This window comes from Macaca fascicularis, chromosome X, assembly GCF_037993035.2.
Source record: "Macaca fascicularis isolate 582-1 chromosome X, T2T-MFA8v1.1".
In the NCBI taxonomy this organism is placed as follows: domain Eukaryota; kingdom Metazoa; phylum Chordata; class Mammalia; order Primates; family Cercopithecidae; genus Macaca; species Macaca fascicularis.
In genome coordinates this window covers 76220762-76229018 of record NC_088395.1, presented here as the reverse complement: position 1 = coordinate 76229018, position 8257 = coordinate 76220762, and positions in this window count along the sequence as shown.

Sequence of the window (8257 nt, the reverse complement as noted above, 5' to 3'; positions counted from 1 at the left end):
TGTCCGCCCGCTGCCCGCTCCGCGCCGCTCCCTGCCTCGCTCGCGCCTTCCTAGGCCAGCCGACCGGTCCGCTGCCGGGCCCCTCGGGCTTCGTTCGCGCTCCGGGTGTTCGCCGGGGCCAGTCCCGGGCCGGCTCCGCTCTGGCTCCGCACCGGCTGCTCCTGGAGTTCCGGCTCGGGCGGGCCACCTGGCTCCCGGCAGCGCCACAGGCGCCGGACGCGGACACCGGGTTTTACTTAGTGCGCCTCTCGTTTCCGCCTCTCGTTCGCACCGCTGTGGCGGCAGCCGAGCGGCACGGCCCCGTGGCTCCCGCTGGCCATGCCCCCTCAGTCTGTCGCCATCTTCCGCTGTGCGGAGAACACCTTGAGAGCCCGTGTGCAAGTGTGTTTAGGGGGGAGCAGGGCGGAGAAAGAGGCACGGAGAGGAGGAGGGAGCGGGACTGGTGCCCCGACTGCGCCTGCGCCTCAGGACTCCCCCCCACCCCACCCCGCCCCAGCCCCCGCCGGCCGCAGCCGGTGCTGTTTGGGGATGTTTCCAGTCCACCCCCAACTCCATTCACTTCAGCGCCTCCGTTCATCCGCCCGCTGCCCGCGTGCACACGCCACACGCTGAGTCCCAGGCCCCGGCGCTTCCCCTCCCCCACTAACCCGGGCGCCCGCCTTCCTCCCCAAGGCCGTCCCTCACTCCCCCGAGGGCTAGGGGACTTCTGAGGGTGATTCTTGGAGGCAGGGGGCAGGAGGCATCTCGTAGCTGCTTGCTGCCTCCCTGGGTCGCCTCCGCCGTCCCCGTGACTGGAAGACGCTCGAGCCGGCTGCGGATCGGACCAGTCCAGTGTCCCTAACTCCACCGTCGCCCTCACTGTCCTGCCCGAGGACAAGGAGGCCCTTGGTGCTGAAGGACAGCTCCCAGCTTAGCTGCTGAGGAGGACTGAGTTTGGAGAGCGTCCTGGAGGGGGCAAGGCAGTGGGCTGAGATAGTAGTGGTGGGGTGTCGGTGTTTGCCCTTAGGAATATTTCCAGCAGCCTCCACCCCCTACCCGCTCCCCCCACGCCGGCATCAGCCCCCGTCCTAGCTTTTTGGCTCCCCCTACAGGCTGCTGAGAATAGCTGACGGAGAGTTAGGGAAGCTGCGCCGCCCGGATGGAACCATGTGCTTGGGGCCCTCACAGAGTCACATGGCACTAGGAACTCAGACGTACAAACGTCCTGCCGCGCCACTAACCTTATTTGGACTCCATTGGCTCTGTGGTCGGCTTGCTTTCCTCCCTCCCTTTCACTCCCGGTAACTCTCACATTGTAATTTTTTGTCAACCGTTGCCGGCAAGCGTTTGTTAATATTAAGAATAATAACAATAAAGAAAATAGCCTTAATTGAGCGTGTACTATGTGCTATGTACTGCTCTATACATTTTGCATGCATTCGTCATCCAGTCTTCACAACAGTGTTGTGAGATAGGTACTACTGTTATCTTCATTTGCATACAAAGAAGCTGAGGTTTACTGTGGTTGTTGCCTAAAGTAACCGGAGCAGCTAAGAAAGAAACTCAGTCTGACTCTAGAATTCTCTTAACACTCCAGTAAGGCCCTGGAAAGATAAAAGAGCTAAGGCATTCCTTCCTTAAAGGAAATTATAGTCTATATAAGGAAGCAAGACATGTATATTGGCTAGTGGGAGGATTCATGAACTAGAGCCTTGGATAATAACTCAACTGCTGAAATGCCGTGTGCCCTTGAGAGTCTTTTCCTTTTCTGTGTCTTGGTTTTCCCCTGAGTAACACGAAGGGATGCCAAGGGTTAAATGAAATGGGTGGGCATCGTTAGCACTACTCAGAGGTGGGCTGGGGTGGGTACATAAAAGGTTTCTGAAAGAGGGACAATTGAAGCTAGTTTCTTAAGTAGCAGGATTTGGATGGGTGGTTGAGAAGGGCATTCCAAATAAAAGGAATGCAGATGAAAAGTTTCAGGGGTAGGGAGCAGCTTTGTATGTTTGTGAAACCACAAGTGTGGCAGTTTGGCTACATTGATGGTGAGAATTTGTGGGGAAGGGAGTAGCAGGAAATGAGACAAGGGACAAAACTCTCGGGCATTTGGGAGGCCTATTTCTTCACTATGTTTCAAGCACTGTGCTGGGGGCTAAGTGGGATACTGAGGGGAATCAGATGGCCCTGCCCTTGAGGTGCTCACAGTTGAATTAGAGAGGCAGGCATGTTAAAGAAGAAATTGCGGCCGGGCGCGGTGGCTCAAGCCTGTAATCCCAGCACTTTGGGAGGCCGAGGCGGGTGGATCACGAGGTCAGGAGATCGAGACTATCCTAGCTAACATGGTGAAACCCCATCTCTACTAAAAATACAAAAAACTAGCCGGGCGTGGTGGCGGGCGCCTGTAGTCCCAGCTACTTGGGAGGCTGAGGCGGGAGAATGGCGTGAACCCGGGAGGCGGAGCTTGCAGTGAGCCGAGATCACGCCACTGCACTCCAGCCTGGGAGACACAGCGAGACTCTGTCTCAAAAAAAAAAAAAAAAAAAAAAAAAGAAGAAATTGCAACCTAGTGCAACAAGGATGGTAGGTGTCCCTCCCATAGAGGGAGGGACCAGTCAACTTTGCCAGATTCCCTCAGAGATGATTTTGCACACAGCCGCTGGAGTTGAGTCATTCATTCATTGATTCGTTCCTCTGTCAAACATCTATTGAGGCTCTATTACATCCTAGATGCTGTATTAGGCATCAGCAGTATAGACATGAGTAAAATATGTGTCTTGAGCTGAAGGAGGTTAGGTGAAACCTTAAGGGATGAGTAAGGACTGGCTAGACAGGTAGCAAAGAAGGTGGTGTATGAAGGATGTCCCAGGCAGTGGGAATGTTATGTGTAAAGGACCAGAAGTAACGCCAGGAATGGTATGTTCAGAAACCTGCAAAGTAGTTTATCATGACTAGGTGTGAAGTGGGAGCACTGCCAAAATGAGGCTGAGGATTTGGCAGGAGCCAAATCATGAAGGGCCCTGGGTGCCATGCTAAGTAGTTTGGACTTTATCCCAAGGGCACTAGAAGCCATGGAAGAGGCTGAAAGGTTTTCAGCAGGAGGTGACACGATCAGACTTGTATTTTTAGAAGATGGATTTGACTGCAGCATGGAGACTGGATTGGAGGGAGTGAGACGGCAGGCGGGGAGACTAGTTGGGAGACTGGTTAGTAGTCAGGTGAGAGGTGTTGAGGGCTGAACAAAGACAGCAGCAGTGGAGACAGAGAAAAGAAATACACATGGGAGGGAAATGAAAGAAGTAGAATTGAAAGAAGCTAGGAGGCAGGGCCAAAAGGAGGATGAAATCGAAGAGTTCCAGTTAGTGACACTGGCACGACTGCCCCTGCCCACCTAGGAACTGTCTTTCCTAAGCCATTCTTTGTTTAGTCCTTGGAGGGTTCAGTGTTCTGTTTAACAAAGAAAGCTAATCGCTTACAGATACCTAGTTCGGAGCTGATTGGCAGGGCCGCAGTGATTGACACCCTTGAATGCCAATGAAAGAGCAGCCTGCCAGGTCTAGGCTATCAGCTCTGAGCACCTCTGGAGCTTTCTGTGAGAAATCACTCAGGCAAGACTCCCTCTCTCTCCCCAAGCACACACAGGGCGAAAAGTATCTCACAACGGTCCATTTATCACAGAAGCACAATATAACAATAACTTACCCACACAGTACCCGCTGCACACAAAGAAGAAGTGCTAGCACACCAACAGTCAGAAGAGGCTCTCATTCTCTCACTCCAGATGACCCAAAAAATTGGGATGGGGGAAGGGAAGGCATTGGCCTTAATCGTCCCCTGGAGCAGAATAGCCAAGGTGGGGAGGGGGACTGGAGTGGCTTACTGCTCCCCCAGAGCTGGTGGGCCCTGGCCAGTCCTTCTTCTCAGCTCTTTCTTTCCACCTGCTTCCGGGTTAGTGGAGGCTAAAACCAGGGGATGGAGGCGGGTCACTCCTGAGGGGGCCCAGACTGCACAAGAAGAGCAATAGAGTGCCCTCAAACCAGGCAGAGGGGAAGACAACTTGAAGGAGAGGGAGAAGGGGAAGGTTTCTTGCAGTGAAATGCTGACAATTAGGAAGAAGACAAAGTGGGAGCTGTTTAAAGCGACCAATGTGGTTGCATCAGGAGCTTTCTGTTAAGCTCAGATCTTAAAAGGTCATGGGAAAAAAAGGTGGAAAGAAGGGCATGTAATTAAGGGTGAATCTGTAAGAAGAGTGTCAGGATGGCTAAAGCGCAGCTTGAGATGATGCTTGTCAGGCTCTGCCTGGATCCTCCCTTCATAGTTGGAGTAATTTCTCTCCTATTTGCAGGCTATCCCTGTCCTAAGACAGGAAGGATTGAAGTAACCTGGGCATGCACACTGAAACTCAGCGTCAAGTTGTCCCTTCACCACTGATCTGAGTCCGATCTCAAGTTTCCATTGAGTCTCTACCTCATTCCCCACTTCTGATCCCTAACCTGTCTCATGTCCTTTATCTGAGTCTCTCAGTCAGAAACCCTGCCTACCTACCTCTACCAGTGCCCTGTCAAGGCCTAGACCCAGTCATGCTCTTTCAGTCCACCATCCAGGAAGGAAGTCCTGACCCTGAGCCCTAACCCAGTGGCTGAGAGGTCTGGTGGCCCACTGACAGACTCCTCTAATCCTGACTGCCCGCTTATATTTCTACATATCTTCCCCTTCTGGATTCCTATAGTCATGTTTGTCCTCCATTTGGAACCCCAGTTTTTCTGTTATGTAGGGTTACTATGTTAATTAGGAATATTTTTTGGCTGCAAATACCAGACAACTCTACAATAGTGGCTTAAACAGACAGAGGTTTATTTGTCTCATTCAACAAAAAATTTCCTTGACAGATGGCCCAGGTAGGACTGATGTGGCAGTTCAATGATGCCATCAAGACCCTGGTTTTTCATCTCCACCATCTTAAGGTAGGCTTTCATCCACTTGCTTTTTGCCTCGTGGTCACAACATGGCTGCTGCAGCTCTAAGCCTCATGTCTGCATTCTAGACAAGAAGAAGGGAAAGAGCTAGAGGGCAAGAAGGCTAAGGACAAAGGATCTTCTACATTTTTATTCCAAATACAACATCCACTCCAGTGACATCCACCTACATGTCTGACTAGAGCCATGTCATATGGACATTCCTAGCTGCAAAGGAAGCTGGGAAATCCAGTACTTTTAGCTGGGCACACTGCTGCCCTGAACAAAACTGGGATTCTATAAGTAAGGAAGAAGAGAAAAATCATTATTAGGCAGGCAATGAGTAGCATCTGCCACGAACCCTAACCACCAATTGCTTGCCTGAACTAAATCCCTAAGACACTGGGCTTTTGGCTACTAGACTTGACTTTCTCCTAGCAACTACAGCTGGGTTTATTCCTCTAGCACAGGATAGAAGAGCCCTGCCTGGTTTAACAACAGCACATGTGAAAAAGTCCTTGATTTGACTGTGAAGTCAATGTGAGCCAACAGAGTGATGGTGCTGCCAACAGAGGTAATTAGATTTTAGGCTGCATTAATGGAAGTAGAGAACCAGAACAAGAGAAGAGATGGTTCTGCCCTTCCCTACACTTGTCATGTCCTACCTGGAGCACTGTGCTCCATTCTGGACAACCCATTTAAGCTAGGATACAATGACAAGATGCAAGATGCCCAAAGGTGAGTCACTGGGCTAGTGCACTAGCGGTCACATCATACGAGGAACATTTGAAGGCCCCAAGCTTATTTGGTCTAGAGATAAACAGATCTGGGAAAGAACCTGCATAGGGGAAGGATCAAAAGTAGTTATTCGGGTTAGGGTTCAGAGCCAGGGAGATTCCAACAAGCAGGGTAGTATCAAGTGATTGAGTGAATGAGAGAGAGATTGAGTGAATTGGGAGAGAGTCAATAACAATAAAAATGAACATGCACCAGGTACTGTTCTAAGTATTTACATATTTTAAGCCACTTAACCCTCTATGACAACAATTATGTGGGGTAGAGCTACCATTGTCTCTATTTTCTAGAAACTGAGGTACAGACAGGTTAAGTCACTTGTCTGAGGTCATGCAGTTGGCAAGTGGCGAAGGCAGAATTTGAGTACATGCAGTCTGGTTCCGGAGTTCATGACTACTTGATCTCTTCTCAGAATAAACTTAGTGATTCTGGGTAATTGCCAAGATTCAAACACCAAATAAAATTTTCAACTTCTTGATTGTTTGGCAGCTGTGGGTGAGCTGGGAGAGATGGGGCTGAGACATGGACTTAAACCCAGGAGATTCCTCCTAGATATTATAATATCTTCTCAGTCAAAACCAAGAGAAGTAAATGTTCACATTTTAACCCACCTTGGGCCCTTTCACTTTTACTTTCTAATATGAGGAATCTGACCTTATCCCTAAGTTGACAGAGTGGCCTCACCCTAGGATCCATCCCACTCTAGACCACAAAGGTACCGAGATGGCTACCTCTAGGCTCACCACTACTCCAGAGCTTGGAGTGTACAGACCCTGCAGCTACTGAAACCAAATGAAAGATTTGGTTTCTGTCTCACTGGCTTCCCCACCCCTGACTGCAAGGCCCGCCATCATCCTAGGGGACTTCAGTGTACAAATTAAGATTCAGCCATCACCTGGGCTTCCTGGTTCCTAAACTGCCCCATCTCTTCCACTGTACCTCAGCCACCCACCTGCATTGTCACAAACGGGACCTGCTCCACTATAAATCACCAATGTCAGTCAAGCCTTCAGCATTGCTTCACAATCCAAGCAGGTACTAAATTTCTTTAGTACTTTTCATTCTCCAGGGTGACTATTTCAAATATTCTCCATTCTTTTCTTAAACCTCCAACCCCTGTGTCCACCCTGTCACTCTTAGCCAATAATCTTATGTCTTAGTCCATTTTGTGTTGCTCTAAAAGAATACCTGAGAGTGGCCTCCAGTGATCCTCCTGCCTAGGCCTCCCAAAATTTTGGAATTGCAGGTGTGAGCCACCATGCCTGGCCCACACTGGCCACCTTTGAGTTCCAAATGCCATGCCTTTTTGGCCACAGGGCCTTTGCACATGCTGTTTCCTTTGCCTGAAACATTCTCTTTACTCCCTACCTCTAGCCACTTTGCCTGGCTAATCCTACTTAATACTAAGATTCCAATTCCAGCATCACTTCCCCAGGGAAGGTTTCCTCGACTAGTTCTTGCAGGCTAGGTCAGGTTCCCTTGTTAGATCCCTTGTAGAACTCTTTTCCTTTCTTCATAGCACTTATCTTAGATGCATTTACACCCTTGTTAGCGTGATTCCTTGTTTAATCACTGTCTCTCCCACTACACTCCAAAATCCATCGAACAGGAACCATGTCTGTTTTTGTTCCTCCTTGTTTCTCTAGCTGCAAACAAAATGCCTAGCGTGTAGATGCTCCGTATTTAGAATTAATTAATTAATAGACATTTCAAGTGAGAAAGTGAGAACATCCCAATTCCATTAGAGGAGTATGACTTTATCTCAATTAATCTGCTAGCATGCCTGTGTTTTAATACCAAACATGACCCACAACATGTAGAAACAGAAGGTTATTCTCTCATGTGCCTCCAGAGACAATGAATTCCTCTCAATGAAGGTATCTTCAAGCAGATATCTAAGGAGAAGTTGAATGACTGCTTATGGTGATATAGCCATAAGATATCTCTAAAGCTTTTGCCATCCAAGGTTTTGTGATTCTAGGATTTGATGCATAGAGAGGGTGGCTTGAGCAAAGGGAATTCAGACACCCTCTAGGATGGAAAAGCCATGGAGAAAGGCACTTTAGGATTTTAGTCCCGTTGAGATTACCTCATTCATTTCTTTCCTTCCCACAGAAGCTTCTCTTCTAGTTCATACTTTGGAGGACCATCTTTTCCTATGTTAAAGATTGCCATAGGTAGAGGGTCTTTAATTTTCAAAGCTCTCTGTTTCAAGATTCACTGGAAATCTTGTTTCCAATTTTCATTTTTCCTGCTTAAATTGAAAGCTATTTCCTTATGCCTCTCATGGCAAGGATGAAAGTACAGTGGTTCAGGTATATCCAAAGAGTTTTTAATAAAGGTTATTACTTTTGACTGAATGCAAATCCCCACACTTCACAGTACAGAGAATTGAGATACCAACTCTGATGAAATCAGACCCTTGTTGTACATGTGTGGGTAACTCTTGATATGTGGATGTTAAAGGTCTCATAGGGCTACAGTGTTGTCAGACTGTGGGGCCTGTAAAGGTCATAGCCAAACCCCTCAGT